Source organism: Columba livia, chromosome 6 (assembly GCF_036013475.1).
Source record: "Columba livia isolate bColLiv1 breed racing homer chromosome 6, bColLiv1.pat.W.v2, whole genome shotgun sequence".
NCBI classification, from domain to species: domain Eukaryota; kingdom Metazoa; phylum Chordata; class Aves; order Columbiformes; family Columbidae; genus Columba; species Columba livia.
In genome coordinates this window covers 33,320,929-33,336,583 of record NC_088607.1, presented here as the reverse complement: position 1 = coordinate 33,336,583, position 15,655 = coordinate 33,320,929, and positions in this window count along the sequence as shown.

Here is a 15,655-nt window from a genome sequence, read left to right as displayed (position 1 = left end):
CATTAGGAAAAGCCTGTACGTAACTTTTATGTTTAAAGCATTGACACTATTGGACACCTGCTTTACTTGTGGAAGATAACAGTTACCTAATTGCCTGGTTTTGCTCTTCAGGAGCTGTGCTTATACCATGTAAAATTGCTAGATTGAAGATTAAACTGTTTAGCTAAAACTTAATGAGTTAGCTTGAAGGTATATTTCTTGTCTTTTTTTGCTTACTTGAAACAATACATTTCTTCCTATCAGAAAATTTGTCCAGCATTCATCTTCTAGATATAAACATGTCCTGAATATAAACCAAGCAATGCCCAAACCAACATGCAGACTTACACACACAAATTCTCAACCTTCAGCCACGCTTCAGTGTTATCAGTATTTAATTTCCTTTGAGCCTGGATTCAGCAAACTACCTAAGCCAGTGAAAGCAACTCTGATAAATATTATCAACTTGCTACTTAGTGTAATCCTGGGTTTAGGACTTTCTATTGATGCAAAATACAGAACCCAATTGTTGGCTGAGGGGAAGCATCTGTAACACCTCGTTACGCTCTAAACTGTCCACGGTGTTTGCAGTGAGGAAGGAGTTCTGCTATACATTTCTACGTGTAAGACACAATATGTGTGAACAGCGTGGGATTTTTAACAAACCTATGGTATATCTGGAAGCAATTAGAATGTGTATCACTTAATGAGGGCTTGATGGAGAAACCAAGAGATTAAGAACTACAGAGACCCAAATCAAAACCCAACAGCTCATTGCCTATAGAGATTCCAGACAGAAGATGGCCTGTGGACTGCTAGCATGGTGGCAATGCAGGGAAGTTCCCAGAGGCAACAGAATGACAAAGGACATTATCTGGGGGGAAAACCACACAGACCTGTGTGGCACATCTGAACAAGCACCTGCTTGAGTGGGAGTACCATGATTAGCACGAGAGCTGACAGAACGCAAGCTGGCCCATGCTCCAAGGTAGATCCATTTGGACCTCCTCTAGACTATACTTGCCCAAAAAGACTTAAATGCCAAAAAGCTTGATTTTGTCTGAATTAAACCTTTAAAATGGAGAAAGCTCAAAGCAACTAGAAAGGACATTAAATGAAGGATTTACACAGAGCTCTTTTGTGTGTCTTTGCTTTTAATCAACACAGTACCTTTCTGAGTAGCAGCACACTCTATCACCAGACCTTTTCAGTCCCAAAGAGGTCTGCCCAGCCACGCAGTGCCTCTCCTGGCAATCCTGCAGCTTTTTTGCAGGAGATACAGGCTCTTGCCTCCCTGCTTGGTGTTCCACGAGCCTCTGCCCGCAGCCATGCTCAATGGCTCTCCACTGTCACATTCTATCCACTGGCCCAGTGGGTCCCACTTCACCCCGTCTTCTCAGAAGAACATGGCATAGCTTGTGAAGAAGAATACACAGGTAAGGCAAGTGTGATCTGTCAAATCTGTTATTTTTTCCCAGTGGGACATCCCAAAAGAGCCCAAAAAATAATGAGATTCCAGAGGAAGTAGGGGAGGGGGTGACAGTTTTCTAAAACTGGCTGGACTTGGTCTTGTTCTCTGAGGGCCTACACTCTCCCCATCACTGAGATGGACACTGAGGAGACATGGGTTACACAGACACAGATATCCTTATGTTCTATCAAAGAGAAGCCAAACGCTCATTAAAAGAATTCAGTCTTAAATGGCAATATGTACATAGATGAGTAACCTACATCAGGGGAAGAAGTTAAAAAGAACTGAAATTACGAAACAGATGCATGAAGAAATTGAAACAAGCTAGTATTAAAAATGAAATAAAAGGCATTAGAGAAGAGGGGAAAAAAGGCAAGACTGCTCATAAGAAAAAGGAGAAAACATAAAGCTAACACTTCCCAGATCACCACTTAAGTACCAGTAGTCTATCAAGTACACACCTGTTCTCCCCACATCCCTGCTGAGCACATGAACAAAACAATTTAAAGAAACAGTAGTGAATGTGGAAATTGCAGGCCTATCCATCACAGCTACTGGAAGAGGAGCAAAACAAACCAACAAGCCTTTGTTTCTGAACAACTGTGACTGCTGCGCGCACAGGGGCACGCACAGCCCCCCACATCTCTTGCTGTGCATTGAGTTTCATTCAAGGAATAAAAGTAGTAGTGTTGAAGTGATGCTACAGTGCCAGGGGGCCCCACATTTACTGTCCTCATTTTTATGTGTTCTTTTTATTATGTAAACACTATCCCCATCAGACACCCGAGTGTATAGAGAGCAATGCCAGCAGAAGCTACTGCTGGGTCAGAACCTCCTAAATCACCTAACAAAATTGCTCCTTTCTGCTCCCTGCCTCAGACACAGACTCAAGCCAGACAATAGGAGGAGGATAGATGCCACATTTGCTAATAGCTGATGGAATAACAGGTCTTAATTTCTCAAACCACCATAAAAGGGGCTTCTCCTCCAGTAAGTCAGCTCTCAGGAGATGCCAGTTGTGTTGCCTTTGTTGCTGGACATTTATTACGAGTCTTGTGTTAATACTGAACGTTTTAATGTGTATTTAGGGCAGGATTCCCGCTTCTGGATTCCAAGCTAGCAGCAAGGAGTAGTGGTTTGTAACAGAATGCTCAGTGACAGTCACACACAGATGGGTGTTCAAAAGAACAAAGTCACAGGGAATTAAATACCCCTTTTTGTACAACTTAGACCTGAAACTGGGAACCTGGGGCAAAAGCTCAAAATAAAGAAAATGACAGTGATGCTTTTAAGGTTGAGCCTTTTTGCACGTGCACCACTAGACTACCCTTTCTTAGAGAAGAAAACTGCACCTTCAAGATCAAAGAATCAATTTGAAGATCAAAATGTTTAAAAATGTGTCCTGCTTTCGGGTAGGATAGAGTTAATTTTCTTCCCAGTAGCTGGGATAGTGTTCTAGCTTTTGCTAAGCAATATTCACACCAAGTCAAGGACTTTTCTGCTTCTCATGCTGCTCTGCCAGTGAGGGGGTTGGGGGTGACACGGAGCTGGGAGGGGACACAGCTGGGACAGCTGGCCCCAGCTGGCCAAAGGGACACCCCACACCATGTGGTGTCACGCTGAACAAAAACTGTGGGGAGTTGACGGGGGTGGCAGATGCTGCTCAGGGACAGGCTGAGCATCAGTCAGCAGGTGGTGAGCAACCACACTGTGCATCACTTGTTTTGTATATTCTTTAATCATTATTATTATCATCAGTATTATTATTATCCTCCCTTCTTTTTCTGCCCTATTAAAATCTATCTCAACTGACAAGTTTTACCTTTTTTCTGTTTCTCTCCCCCATTCCGCAGGGGGAGTGTGAGCAAACGGTTGTGTGGTGTTAAGCTGCCTGCCAGGTTAAACCACATCAAAATGGAAGCACTAATGAACTACAAGAGAATTAATTGCGACTGTTTTTCTCTTGGGTATTCACGTTGCTGTATTTAGACTTCAGAGGTAAACATCGATGCTCTCAAAATATAGAGAGGAATAACAGGCTTGTTATCTTCTTGTAGAATGATGAACTACATCTTGGAGAAGCATTACGAAACATGATTTTGCTAAACTTATTTGACAAATACTTGAATGTGCAACTCTGGGTGACAGTTATGTAACTTCCCCAAGCTTATGTATAGCCAACAGTTTTCAAAATATGCAAATAATAAGATTTTCAGATTATTTCAGTCCTATGTGTCAATCATCTAAGAAATTATTTACACCTTAAGGGGAACAAATAATAAAAAATTAACACCCTTGATGTGTTCTACTTCATTTTGTTTTGTTTACTGCCTTTGCTGTTTGTGCCTTACAGATGTTATTGTTCATTTTGGTGTTTTTAAAGCACTCTTTTTCATATTTGGCATGTGACTGCCCTGCAGTGAATAGGAGTAAGAAGCTGTCAGTTTGATAGGCTTGCTTAGCAATTGCTCTTTCTCTGTGCTGTCATTCAATGTGAGAAACACAGAACCACAAGAAAGCTACAGAAAGAAACTCCTTTGTGATGGAACAACTCCCTCCATGCCATTATTACTGTTGTTTTTTGTTGTGTTACTGTGAAGTCCTATTGTACTAGATGCTGTGAAAACTCAGAACAAAAGTTTGTTCCTGCTACAGAGCCTGTACAGTGTAAACCATGAAATTAGCTTCACATCACAGATCCTGGAAGAGCACGGGAAATAAATAAGCAAATGTAGGAGAAAGTTGAAAAGCTTGCCTTGCTACTCGGTATTAGCTGAACATCAGGCAAAGTCCATGTTTTTTTAATGTTAAACCCTGGTCAGATGTTGATTGTACAGAAATCCTGCTCCAGTCTCCTGTGGGTGACCAAGGGATCTCATTCAGGCAGCAAGGCAGGCAACAACCAACGGGAAAGCTGAATTAATCCACCCTTGTGCAGCCCTAATGACTGAGGAACCCCAAGTACGTGCATGTGTCCAGCTTTTTCCACTAACACGGAGCTGATGGGATAGATTAGATCCTTCTCATCCCTGTGTAGTTGATAATACTATAGACAGTACTGCTGGAATTGACCTCAGGAGGTCATCTCAGATACTCTCCTGCCAAAAGGTAGGATCAGCCATTCCTGAAGCAATTTCTGATGATCTCTCCTACTAGCTCAATGACAACCAGCAGCAACCCTGTAACGTCCCCCAAATCCCATGATCTGTTCAAGCATTTACTCACTCCAGTTCTTATCAAGTATTCCTGGATTCTAATCCCATATCTCACCTGCTAAGCCTATTATGTTTTACTGTAACAGTAGGAGAGATGGAGAAGATTCACCTCCTCTCTGCAGCTATCTCACAGACAGCTGTAAAATAATTTCACATCTCCCCTCCATTTTCTCCTCCTCTAGCTAAAGCTCTGTTCCTCAGTGATCATGTTTTTGATACCCTAAATCAATCTTGCTGCTGTCTTCTGCCATCTCTGAAAACTAGCCTGCATCTTTCTTAACACGCGTGCCCACGAGCTGGACACTGCTCTGGCTGAGGCCCTGGCAGGGTGAAATAAAGGGAAACCGCCTCATCGTGTTTTGCAAACTCTCATCTTGCTCATACATCCTCACCTTTTTCTTGATGGCATGACATTGTTGACTCACATCCAGTTTGTGAGCCACTAACCTCTTCAAATCATTGCACTAATGATTAGTTGTGCAATTAATTGGAGGAGTGGCTGACATGCCAGAAGGCTGTGCTGCCATCCAGTGAGACCTGGACAGGCTGGAGAGTTGGGCAGGGAAAAATTTAATGAAATATAACAAGGGAAAGTGTAGAGTCCTGCATCTGTGTAGGAACAACCCCAGGTTCCAGTATAAGTTGGGCAATGACCTATTAGAGAGCAGCGTAGGGGAAAGGGACCTGGGGTCCTGGTGGACAGTAGGATAACCATGAGCCAGCACTGTGCCCTTGTGGCCAGAAAGGCCAATGGTACCTGGGGTGGATCAGAAGGGGGGTGGTTAGTAGATCGAGAGAGGTTCTCCTTCCCCTCTGCTCTGCCCTGGTGAGACCACATCTGGAATATTGTGTGCAGTTCTGGGTCCCTCAGTTCCAGAAGGACAGGGAACTGCTGGAGAGAGTCCAGCGCAGGGCAACAAAGATGATGAAGGGAGTGGAGCATCTCCCTTATGAAGAAAGGCTGAGGGAGCTGGGGCTCTTGAGCTTGGAGGAGAGTTGAGTGTCAGGAGGATGGAGCCAGGCTCTTCTCAGTGACAACCAATGGTAGGACAAGGGGTAATGGGTTCACACTGGAACACAGGAGGTTCCACTTAAATTTGAGAAGAAACTTCTTCTCAGTGAGGGTGACAGACACTGGAACAGGCTGCCCAGGAGGGCTGTGGAGTCTCCTGCTCTGGAGACATTCAAAACCTGCCTGGACACCTTCCTGTGTAACTCATCTGGGTTTTCCTGTTCCAGCAGGGGACTGGACTGGATGATCTTTCAATGTCCCTTCTAATCGCTAACATTCTGTGATTCTGTGGTAATTACTCCTTTTTAAGTACTGAAAATTGTTTGCATGTGTCCTATTCTAGCACATCTCATCTTTTTCACCTGTTTTGTGAGTTCTCAGTTTTTCCTCACACGCTTCCTCCGTTCCTCCCTTATGTTTCCTAGTTCATGTCACATCCCTGTGTAAGGGAGCAATGACATTCATCCCTTTAAGTGTTAGCACTCAAATCCATTATTACAGGTCTTTAAAAAACACTTACCAGATAGAGGTGGCTGTTCTGGAGCAGCAGCAGCATTAGTTCAGTTGTCTTAACAAACACAACAGGAATGCTACGGGCAGTGATTTATAACAACTTTAATGCCATGAGAAGAAATTTGCAATACAAACTGGGGTAGAGACTTGAGTGTCTCTAAAGCAGTAGTTTGTAATTCTGAAGAGATCTGAAGGGTAAGGTCTCAACAGAAATGCATTGAAAACTCAGCACCTTGTCTTTGGCAGTAAATTCAGCGATGGACATGGCTGACTAGAGAATGTAGAAGTAGAAGAGGCACAAAATGGTCCTGCAGACTGGCCTGACTGCCTCAATATTCAATTATTACATGGACTGCAGTGTCTTTCTACGTGGATCTTTTCAATATGAGAAACCAGTTTAAATACCAGAAATATCAGCACATTTACTGCTGCTCTTTATGGTGTAACAGTCACATTGTGACTTATGAAAATGAGCCTTTTAGGAGTTCTACAGAGCTGGGAAGCTGAAAAGGTCAAGTTTCCTTGCTCTGAACTTTCCCGTTCACCGCTTTGCTGCTGACATACTGTGTCTTTTGGTAAGGACCCAGTCCTGTATAAAACCCACAAAGCTAAGAACACTTGATCATTCCTTTAGGATTAATTAATTTCCCAGAAACCAACTAATGCATTTTAGAAGTAGCTGCAGGCAAATGTTAATGAGAGATTAATCTTTCATGCCTCTGAGAACTTTTTAGACAAAACAAAGATACGTTCAACTTCCCCTTGAGTTCCAAATGTGAACAAGATCAACTAGCTTACATACTGACTTTTGTGGTAAGTGAGACATCTATCAAAATGGAAGCAACTTTTGCCCGGAGCAAAAATACAATTACTTATTGTTAAGCCATTTCATACAAGTGCAAGATAAAAGTTTCAATAACAAAGCTTATAACAATTGTCTCTTCAGGTGGGACTTCCAGAGAACACTCAGACCCACGTCTCAGGCTGACACCTGCTTTGGCATCAGAAGCTTAGAAGAAAATCCTTTGCCAGCAAAACCAGGCCACTTTTGGTGTGTTTATGGCAATGAGAGAGTCCTGATCTTATTAAATTAAGTAACAAAATGCTTGACTTCCATGGATGGAAATACTTGCAAGGTATAGGCAAGGTATAAAATACACAAGATTTGTAAGATGACGTACTGTGAAACCTGTTCCATGCACATAGAGTTATTTTCACAATACTGGGGCACTGAAACCCCCTGCTATCAGTTCTCATACCATAACTAAATAATGCCTTGGCATTTTAGGAAATACCTGAAACTTCCATGTGTGTCACTCAGTGACTGAGTGTGGAAGATGATGATAAAGCTGTCAAGTGAAATGGCTGCCTTTGCATTATGACTATCTTATACATGTGTGTATATGAGACTACATGTTATGAACAACAGCATTGCACCCTAAGGTTTAGCAATCATATTTCTCATTACTCTTGTCTCTTTACAAGGTTCATCCCACTGCAGAAAAATAAACATTTGTATTCACTGTCCCTCCAGAAATTAGATCTCGCACAAACATGAGCATGATGCAGGTGCTTAAGATGCTGACATATCATGTCAAAAAAGGTTAAAAGGATTTATCCATTGGAAGCAATAAACACAAGTTCCTTGATTAGTGCAAGCCTGTGAATGCAACTTGCATGCTACTGCTTGTTTTCAGTAGTTTCTGTTCTGTGATTAATTGTTTACACGGTGTTCAGTGTTAGGCACTAGATAACACATTATTCTTAGTGTTATGACAATATTCCCTGTTGACATCTTTTAGCTGTCTACACTTCTTGCAGCAGACTTGGCAAACATTGCTTGAATGTATAATGTTTGCTCACTCCTTCTGAGTACATTGTTAAAAATTTAGTTGGGTGAGATTTTTAGATCCCATTTTTGTAGCACACTTGCTAGTCCTCTTGCAGCACTCTACATTATTAATTTCAGATTAATTTTACCCTCTGGCTGTACACATTTAATGGAACTCCCTGTAAGAATACCTCAAGCAAAATGCCGTATTTACAGTACTTGCCAGACACATTCATCTAAGTTGACAACATCAAAAGAACACTACTGAAATCTATGCATTTGTCAGAGAAATACTGAATTTTTTGCAAGTGGAAACTAGAAAGAGTCAAATGTACATATTGTATTTCTGTGACACAGCTCCAGTTTCAGTGTATGCAGCCAATTAGATTTGCTGCTTCTCTAAAGCAGGATTGGCTTGTCTGCCTGAAACATCATAACAAACCAAGCACTTTTCCACTTATCTTGTGAGCATTTTTCCAGCGTGCAGTATCCAAATACAATAGAACTAATACCACATTCAAGGCAAAATCTTCATTGACCTTTCCTATGCCTCTCAGTTCTTTTCCGCTATCATGCTCAGATTGCTGTACATCAGAGAGAGAAGGAAAAACAGGCTATCTGGGCAGCTGTTTACACATTTAGTGGACACAGCACTGGCTCACAGACTTCTTTAGATAAATGGTGATTATCCTTTTCTTCAAAGAAAAATAAGGCAGCCCAAGAAACTGTCGCCTTGTCATTTGCTCTGAAATAGCACAGTGAATGTGCAGGGCACGGCCATTAAAGACCGGGGTCCATGTGAGTAGCTGGTGTAAACAGAAATGAGATATACTTTGATAAATTACAGCCTAGGAATGGGCTTCTGGCCCTTTTTTCATAAAAGCTGACTATTTTTTCAGGTTATCTATTTGACAGGAAAAGAATATCTGCCATCTGCTAACATGCTACTTACATCAATCAGGTGCTCGGATGTAATGGCAAAGAAAGGAAGAGCCAAAGAGTCAAGCCTGAGGGTTCTTACTAATGGTATGTGCTAAAAGCAGACACAAAGTAAAAAGTAGCCAAGGCAGAAGCCACCCAGGACTGACTGACTGTCCGCACCCAGAAGCAGGCCCAAATCTTCACTGTGATGGCAGGATGCTACAGAAGCATAGATGCCAACCAGTGATGGGTGACAGGAAAACAGTCAAAGAACTGGCAGTGTCACCAGAAACACAACAGGTTTTGGCTTCAGAGACATATGGTCACCCTGGGGCCCATGTGGTCCCTGTGAAATGAGGAGCAAAAGATGACTGGCATCGCCATCCCCGCTGTCCCTGGTACAAACCAGGCCCGGGGTCTTGCCAAGGCAAGAAAAGGTGTGTATTTGGAAAAAGAAGAGAGATGCATCTGAGGTGGAACAAAATAATGGAGTTAGCAGAGAAGACATAGACATCGTGCACATGCTCTCTAAGAACATCCAGTTTCCTCAGAGACATTGGCAATGAGATCATACACTGAGAACGGCTGCCCCATGACACGTTAATAGTAATCAGACAATCATCCAGTTAAATGTTTATAGGAAAAAAAGTGAGGAAAATATATTCTTAATAGTAGTTGTCCAACAGAGGATGGTAAGGTTCCCACATCTCGCTTAACTGGATAATGTATATTTTTAATTTTATACAAGGGAAATTGGCACAGCTTTCAGCTCAAGCAGCTACACAGTGCTGCTGGAGTCCATCTGCAGCGCAATGAACTCTCGGACCTCACGATCTATTTAGGTTGAAGGGATTTTCCTCTAGATCCCTAACATCCAGGTGAAGGGAAAGAACTTGGAAGCTGCTGGCTTTCAGAGGTAGCTAAAAGGCTACTCAGGTAACGCTGAATTCTAAAAAAAAAAGGAGACAGAAGGAATTTGTGACTATGGTAAAAGGGAAATAGCAAACCTCTGGTACAGCCTTGTCTTTCTTCTGTCCTCACGTAAGTATTCGCTGGACCCAGTGAGCCTCAGTATATCCTGGTACATCTCCCAGGGAACCTCTTTTGAACAAAGAAGCATTTCCATGAAAGAAAAACATCTCAGTTACAATCTTACCATACAGAATGCGGATGACAGGCTAACCCTGAGTTTAGAAAGCAACAAGGATGTCACTGTATACAAGTGGTCTTGCTAAAAGAAATAAAAACAGCAATTGGGGGAATTTTATTTTTGGGAAGGCACTGAGAAATTCCACTGGTTGCAAAACATACAAGAATTTCCCAAATTCTGTCACTTAATGAATGAGCAATTGGGCTGCAAGATTTCTTCTTGACGCTATAACTCTGCTAATAAATAATATACTAACATATCCAGTTTCATAACATTAAGCAAGATGAGAAAGATTCAACATGCAGAAAGCTCATTTATAGAAGTGAACAGACTGAGTTCCCAGGCAGTTTCCTGTTCAGGAGCAATGGTTCCGCAGCCCACGTGAAGGTGACGTTCCCAAAGCCAAGAGACAGCAGAGAAAGCTTGTAGGTCCTGTTCACACAAATCAACAGGTTCTGAGCTCTGTCCTGCTGTTCCCATGTAGGCATATTAAATAACAATTATATTAGCCACAGGATCTACAGATTCTCTTCACAATCCTGATGCCCACATGATTTCTGAATTTCTGCCACTCTGTGTAATGTATGCAAACTATAGAAGAACAGCTTGAAGAACAGAAGTACAAAGTATGCACTAAGTATATTTATGCAATATTTTGAGAAGTCATTTTCCATCTTAAACCAGGATTCAGAGCACAGAAAGTGAGACGGACTTGGAAATGTGACCAGCTTTCTCTCCCGCCTAAGCGGCCAGGCGGCTGTGCTAGGGAGCCTGAGCCCACAGCCATATGGATGGCAACGACAGTCTGCTCAGTGTCATCCTCCTACATTATTCTGAAATGCACGCAGGTTTTTATAACAAATTATTATCTGAACATTGTCAGCTAAATAATATACGTGCTGCATAACTGCGAGAAAAATCAGCATCCTTTATATATGATTTTGTTCCTCTTTTGAATATTTCAAGGTTTAATACCTGAGTATAACTCCATTGCTGTTATTCTCTTCTGACAGTGAAATATGAAAGGATATATTTTCCTCCATACGGATGCAGATTTCAAGGGCAGTGAATTTTATGCTTTTCTTTGCCAGGAAATTGTTGTGATCTGAATACATTTTAAGAAAAATTACCATGCTAGCAAGTAATTAAGAAAGAAAACATCATGTATTGGAAGCAAACAAAGGAAAAGCAAATAATAAAGATGAGTAGAAAAACAGCTGAAAGATCATTTCTAATTCCCTTCTAAATTAAATAATTTTTAAAAGTAAATGCCTATAAAAAAGGGCAAATGTATTCTGTTCTACCCTCTCACACCCAACCACAATGTAATTCAATTTACTGCCTGAAAGTTACTCCTGACTTACCGAGGTGCAAAGAGGATCAGAATGAATCTCTGAGCATCTGCCTCATGGTGAGCCCTCAGACTCTGAAAAATTAAGAACAGGACTCCCTGCAAACCTGTGTGTCCTCTGCAGCACAGCATTGACTAAAGCAGTCATGAACCTGTTGTAACTTAGGAGCTAGGGGGGCTTATGGTTGCTTTGCATTGCCAGAGCTTTAGAAAGGAACCACAGTGTATTATATAATGGTCGGTGCGTCCCTACGTGCAACATGTAAAGCTGCACAGACCAAAGCAGCATAACAGAACAGCCCCCAGCATTTTTAAGGAGGTAAAAAAAAAAAGAAGGAAGGGAGGAAAGAAAAATGAGAGAAATCATGTCAGTGGAAGGTTGGGGCATAAGCCAGTGCAAGAATGAAACTCGCAGATGCTGAAAAAGGAATTTTAGCTTGTAGTCTTGCTTAGGCCACCTGCCATCCCAAGCAAGCTCTCGCTACAACAAACTTCTTTTTCCAGAGGCTGTGCCACTGTTCCAGCTCCTCCTGGGTGTTTGGAGACACTGGGAGCTGCAGGAACTAACTTCAGACCTGGGCTGCAGGATTTGGAGAGTATGCAGCAGATCAAGGGAAGAGGTTTTTCCCCCTGTTTGAGCCCTGTGAGACCACAGCTGCCAGTTTGGACACCCAAGTACAAGCCAGATGGGCCTCGCTTTGAAGTTGGTCCTGCTTTGATCAGATGGTTGGACCAGATGATGTCACTTCCAACACAAATTTTTCTATGACTTTAACAGATGCATTTTCCTGGGTGGCTTACTGTCTCCTCACACTGACTATATATGCTTGAATGCTGCTAATATCTTTTATAATTTCATCATCACAATCCCATTCTCAGTTTTCCTATAAAAAGGGCAGTAGCTACAGCCACATCTCACTGGCTCCTCTTTCTCCTCCTGCTTCTCACATTGACGTTACAGCCACGGTTATACCCGTCTGGCAGAACATTCTCTAGCAGGTCATACTTCTGTTTGTGTCAAACAGGGAAGTTTTGGACAAAAGAGCTGAGATCATGCTGACAAGCAAAACATTTTGAGTCACAAACACTTCCTTGCTCCCATGCTTTTTCCCATTAGAATGTAAAACAGCCAATCTGAGTTGTATTTCTTCTAACCCCTTTCTACAAGGAACAGTTTAAATGGGACAAACCATGGCTTTTTGTAAAAGTCAGTGGTAATTTTTAGAGAAAGTTGGAACATGCTTTCAAAGCAAATTTGTTGCACAGATGCACCAATTTCTACAACATTTTGTTGTACAACGTGTAGAAGACAGTGACTATGACCAGGAGAGAAGTGATCTGGTAGGCAGGAGATCCAGATTAGTCTCCGCTTCATCAGACTGTACCCCAGAGCAAAGGTCAGCCTCAAAAAAGCTGAGGAACAAGTCTGTCTGCCAGATGGTAAAATTCACACTGGAGTCCAGTTTTGAACAGAATTGGATATTTTCATTTTCATATTTGTGTACCTGGGGCTTTCATATGTGCACGCTCACTTGGGAGTGCAAGTGTACACTCACCTACACGTATAATTGTGAAGGACACATAGAGACAGACTTGTTACACAGCCAGCAATTTGACTCTGTTTCAAAATTATACCTCTCAGCAACACCATCACTCAGTATATATCCAACTGGAATGTTAATAACCGTGGAGTTTGGTCTAGTTTATAATCAGTGCAGCACGATCAAATTTAGCATGATTGCAAAAAGGAGAGAGAGGCCCTTATAGAGGTGATTTCACTGAAATCTGCATCTGTAACTACAAAACTTGTGCTACCTTGTTGTGTCATCATCTTCCAAAACCAATTTTTCTAGACAGGTTATCAAAATATCAGTCAATCAGCATCTCTACTCCCTCTCACAATTTCAAGAACTAATGCGTTTTCTTATGCTTGTTTCAGCAATGAGGAAAAACAGCAATAACTCATATAGCTCACTGAGAAGGAAAACATTTTAAAACCCCTTGGTCAGCAATCACACCAGATTGCAGAACATTAATTGCTAGGTGAACTTCTTGTCTAATCTTGAGACATACCTGTCTATGAGTAACACAAGCCGATATGCAAGGTATGCAGGGCACGGGTTCGCTGGATCAGTACCAAGACAAGGAATCATAAAACCATTTTGATTGGAAAAGACCATTAAGATCATCAAGTCCAACCATGAACCTGACACTGCCAAGTCGACCTCTAAACCGTGACCCTAAGAACCTCATCTATATGTCTTTTGAGGATCTCCAGGGACAGTGACTCAACCACTTCTCTGGACAGACACCAAGGAAGAGAGGGAACCTTCTGAGCTGTGTTGTATATACATGAGAACAACATGACGCCTACGAGAAGCCTACTCATAGGCGGAGAATTAAGCATGATCGTAAGTGAGCGGATGACAAGGGGTGTAGAATTTCTTTAACAGCTGGAAATCAATTTATTAACTTCTTGAGGGTGACCCTGTCCCATGGGAGAGCTGTGGCAGCCTGGAGCTGGTGAGCAGGTTCAGTGTTTGGATGAGATACTCACGCAAGTGGAGACAAGTTCCATTTCCCAGGGAGTGGCTGGGGGACTGTGCATTAGGAGAGCCCAGCGGAGTTTGCTTCACCATGATCTGGGCTTTTTCACCTTCATTTAGACTTAATTTTGTCCGTTAGAAGCACAACAATAAGAACTATGACACTTGCACCTTAACACTTACAATGCAAGATGCCAAATGGGTATTCCTGCTGAAGGGCTCAGACTTTGAAGGGAAAAACCTCCGGAGAGGCTGTCCCAGGATTACACTCGCACAGCTGCTCACACCCCCTGCATTGACAGAAACCCCTCCAGGTGTACAAGAAATCCCAGTCGAACACTGCAAAACACATCCAGCTCAGGAAGAACATTTCCGCCTGCAAATGCTGCACCACCTTTTGTCACAAGTGACCCCAGAAACAATCTACAGGCAGAACATCCTTTGGTTTTCAGTTTATTTGCTCTTGGTGGTCACTGATTTGTTCCCTATTGATTGAATACTTTCCTAAAGAGTAAGCTTTCCTATACTTCCCTAAAGTGCGTAAGCACTTAACAGCTTTCCTAATTAGAGAAATATAGGATACATTTAAACATATTGTATAGCACCAAAAGGCCACAAGGGCCCTGGATCATTCTTACCTTTTTACTGGTAGGAACTGGAATTTCCATTCTACAGCAGAGTTGTCATTATGAAAATTATTTTTAATACTAATGATGTAAACATAAAATTTTGTACAGAGTGGAAATACATTCACAATCTTAATCACCATGCAGGAAGACAAGGGGAATTGTAAGAGGCCAGGCAAGGACGGAGCCAGAAAGCAAGTCAGCCAGACTGGGATTTGCCAATTTACCTTCAGACAGTGGGTGGTTTACAACACCCACAGGGCACGGGAAAGCGCAGAGTTGCTCACGGAGATCCCAGCCAGCCTGCTCATCTTCCAGGCTGCTGCCTGGCAAGAACCCAGTTAGGCAAACCTGCTTTTTACTTGGGCTGGATCAAAAGTGTCAACAGGATTCTCACAGTTTAATTCAGTCAGATGACCATTTGCCAATTTGGATGGAAAATTTTCATCCAGGGCTTCTTAACTACTTGGAGTTGTTAGTCTGGAGCTCATGGAATAACAGCGCCACATTGGGATCTTTGTAAAAATCTTCCGGAAACAAGTGGCTCTCCCTGCTCTTACTAGCATGTAATTTCTGAGAATCCAGTTTCATTATATCAGGCCAGGTACATATAAGGGTAAGTATGAGCTGCTCTAAATTTGACTTTTTAAATGACTTTTACTCAATTTTCTTTCCAATATTCAAGCAATGAGCTTATTTAAATGGAGTAGCTTATTACACTGCCTAGGACAGAAATAACATTAAGATGATATAAAGGTGAAATGTAAGATAATAATCCACTCTAAGTAAGCTACTGTGACTCATTTAAACTAGGTGATGTTTTACTTTTTTAATTAATTCAAAAAATATTACTTTTACAGCACTAAGTTTTCACTGCAAGTAAAAACGATGGTACACTAAAACAGGATTGTGTTTAATAATTAGAGCTAGGGCTAAAATCTGCAGTCCTCACAGAGGCAAAACACTCAGCTTTTACACTCAAGAAGCCAGGTCTCCCTGTGGAAACAAGCTTACTGATTTGGGCTGAAACTAGTTTTTAA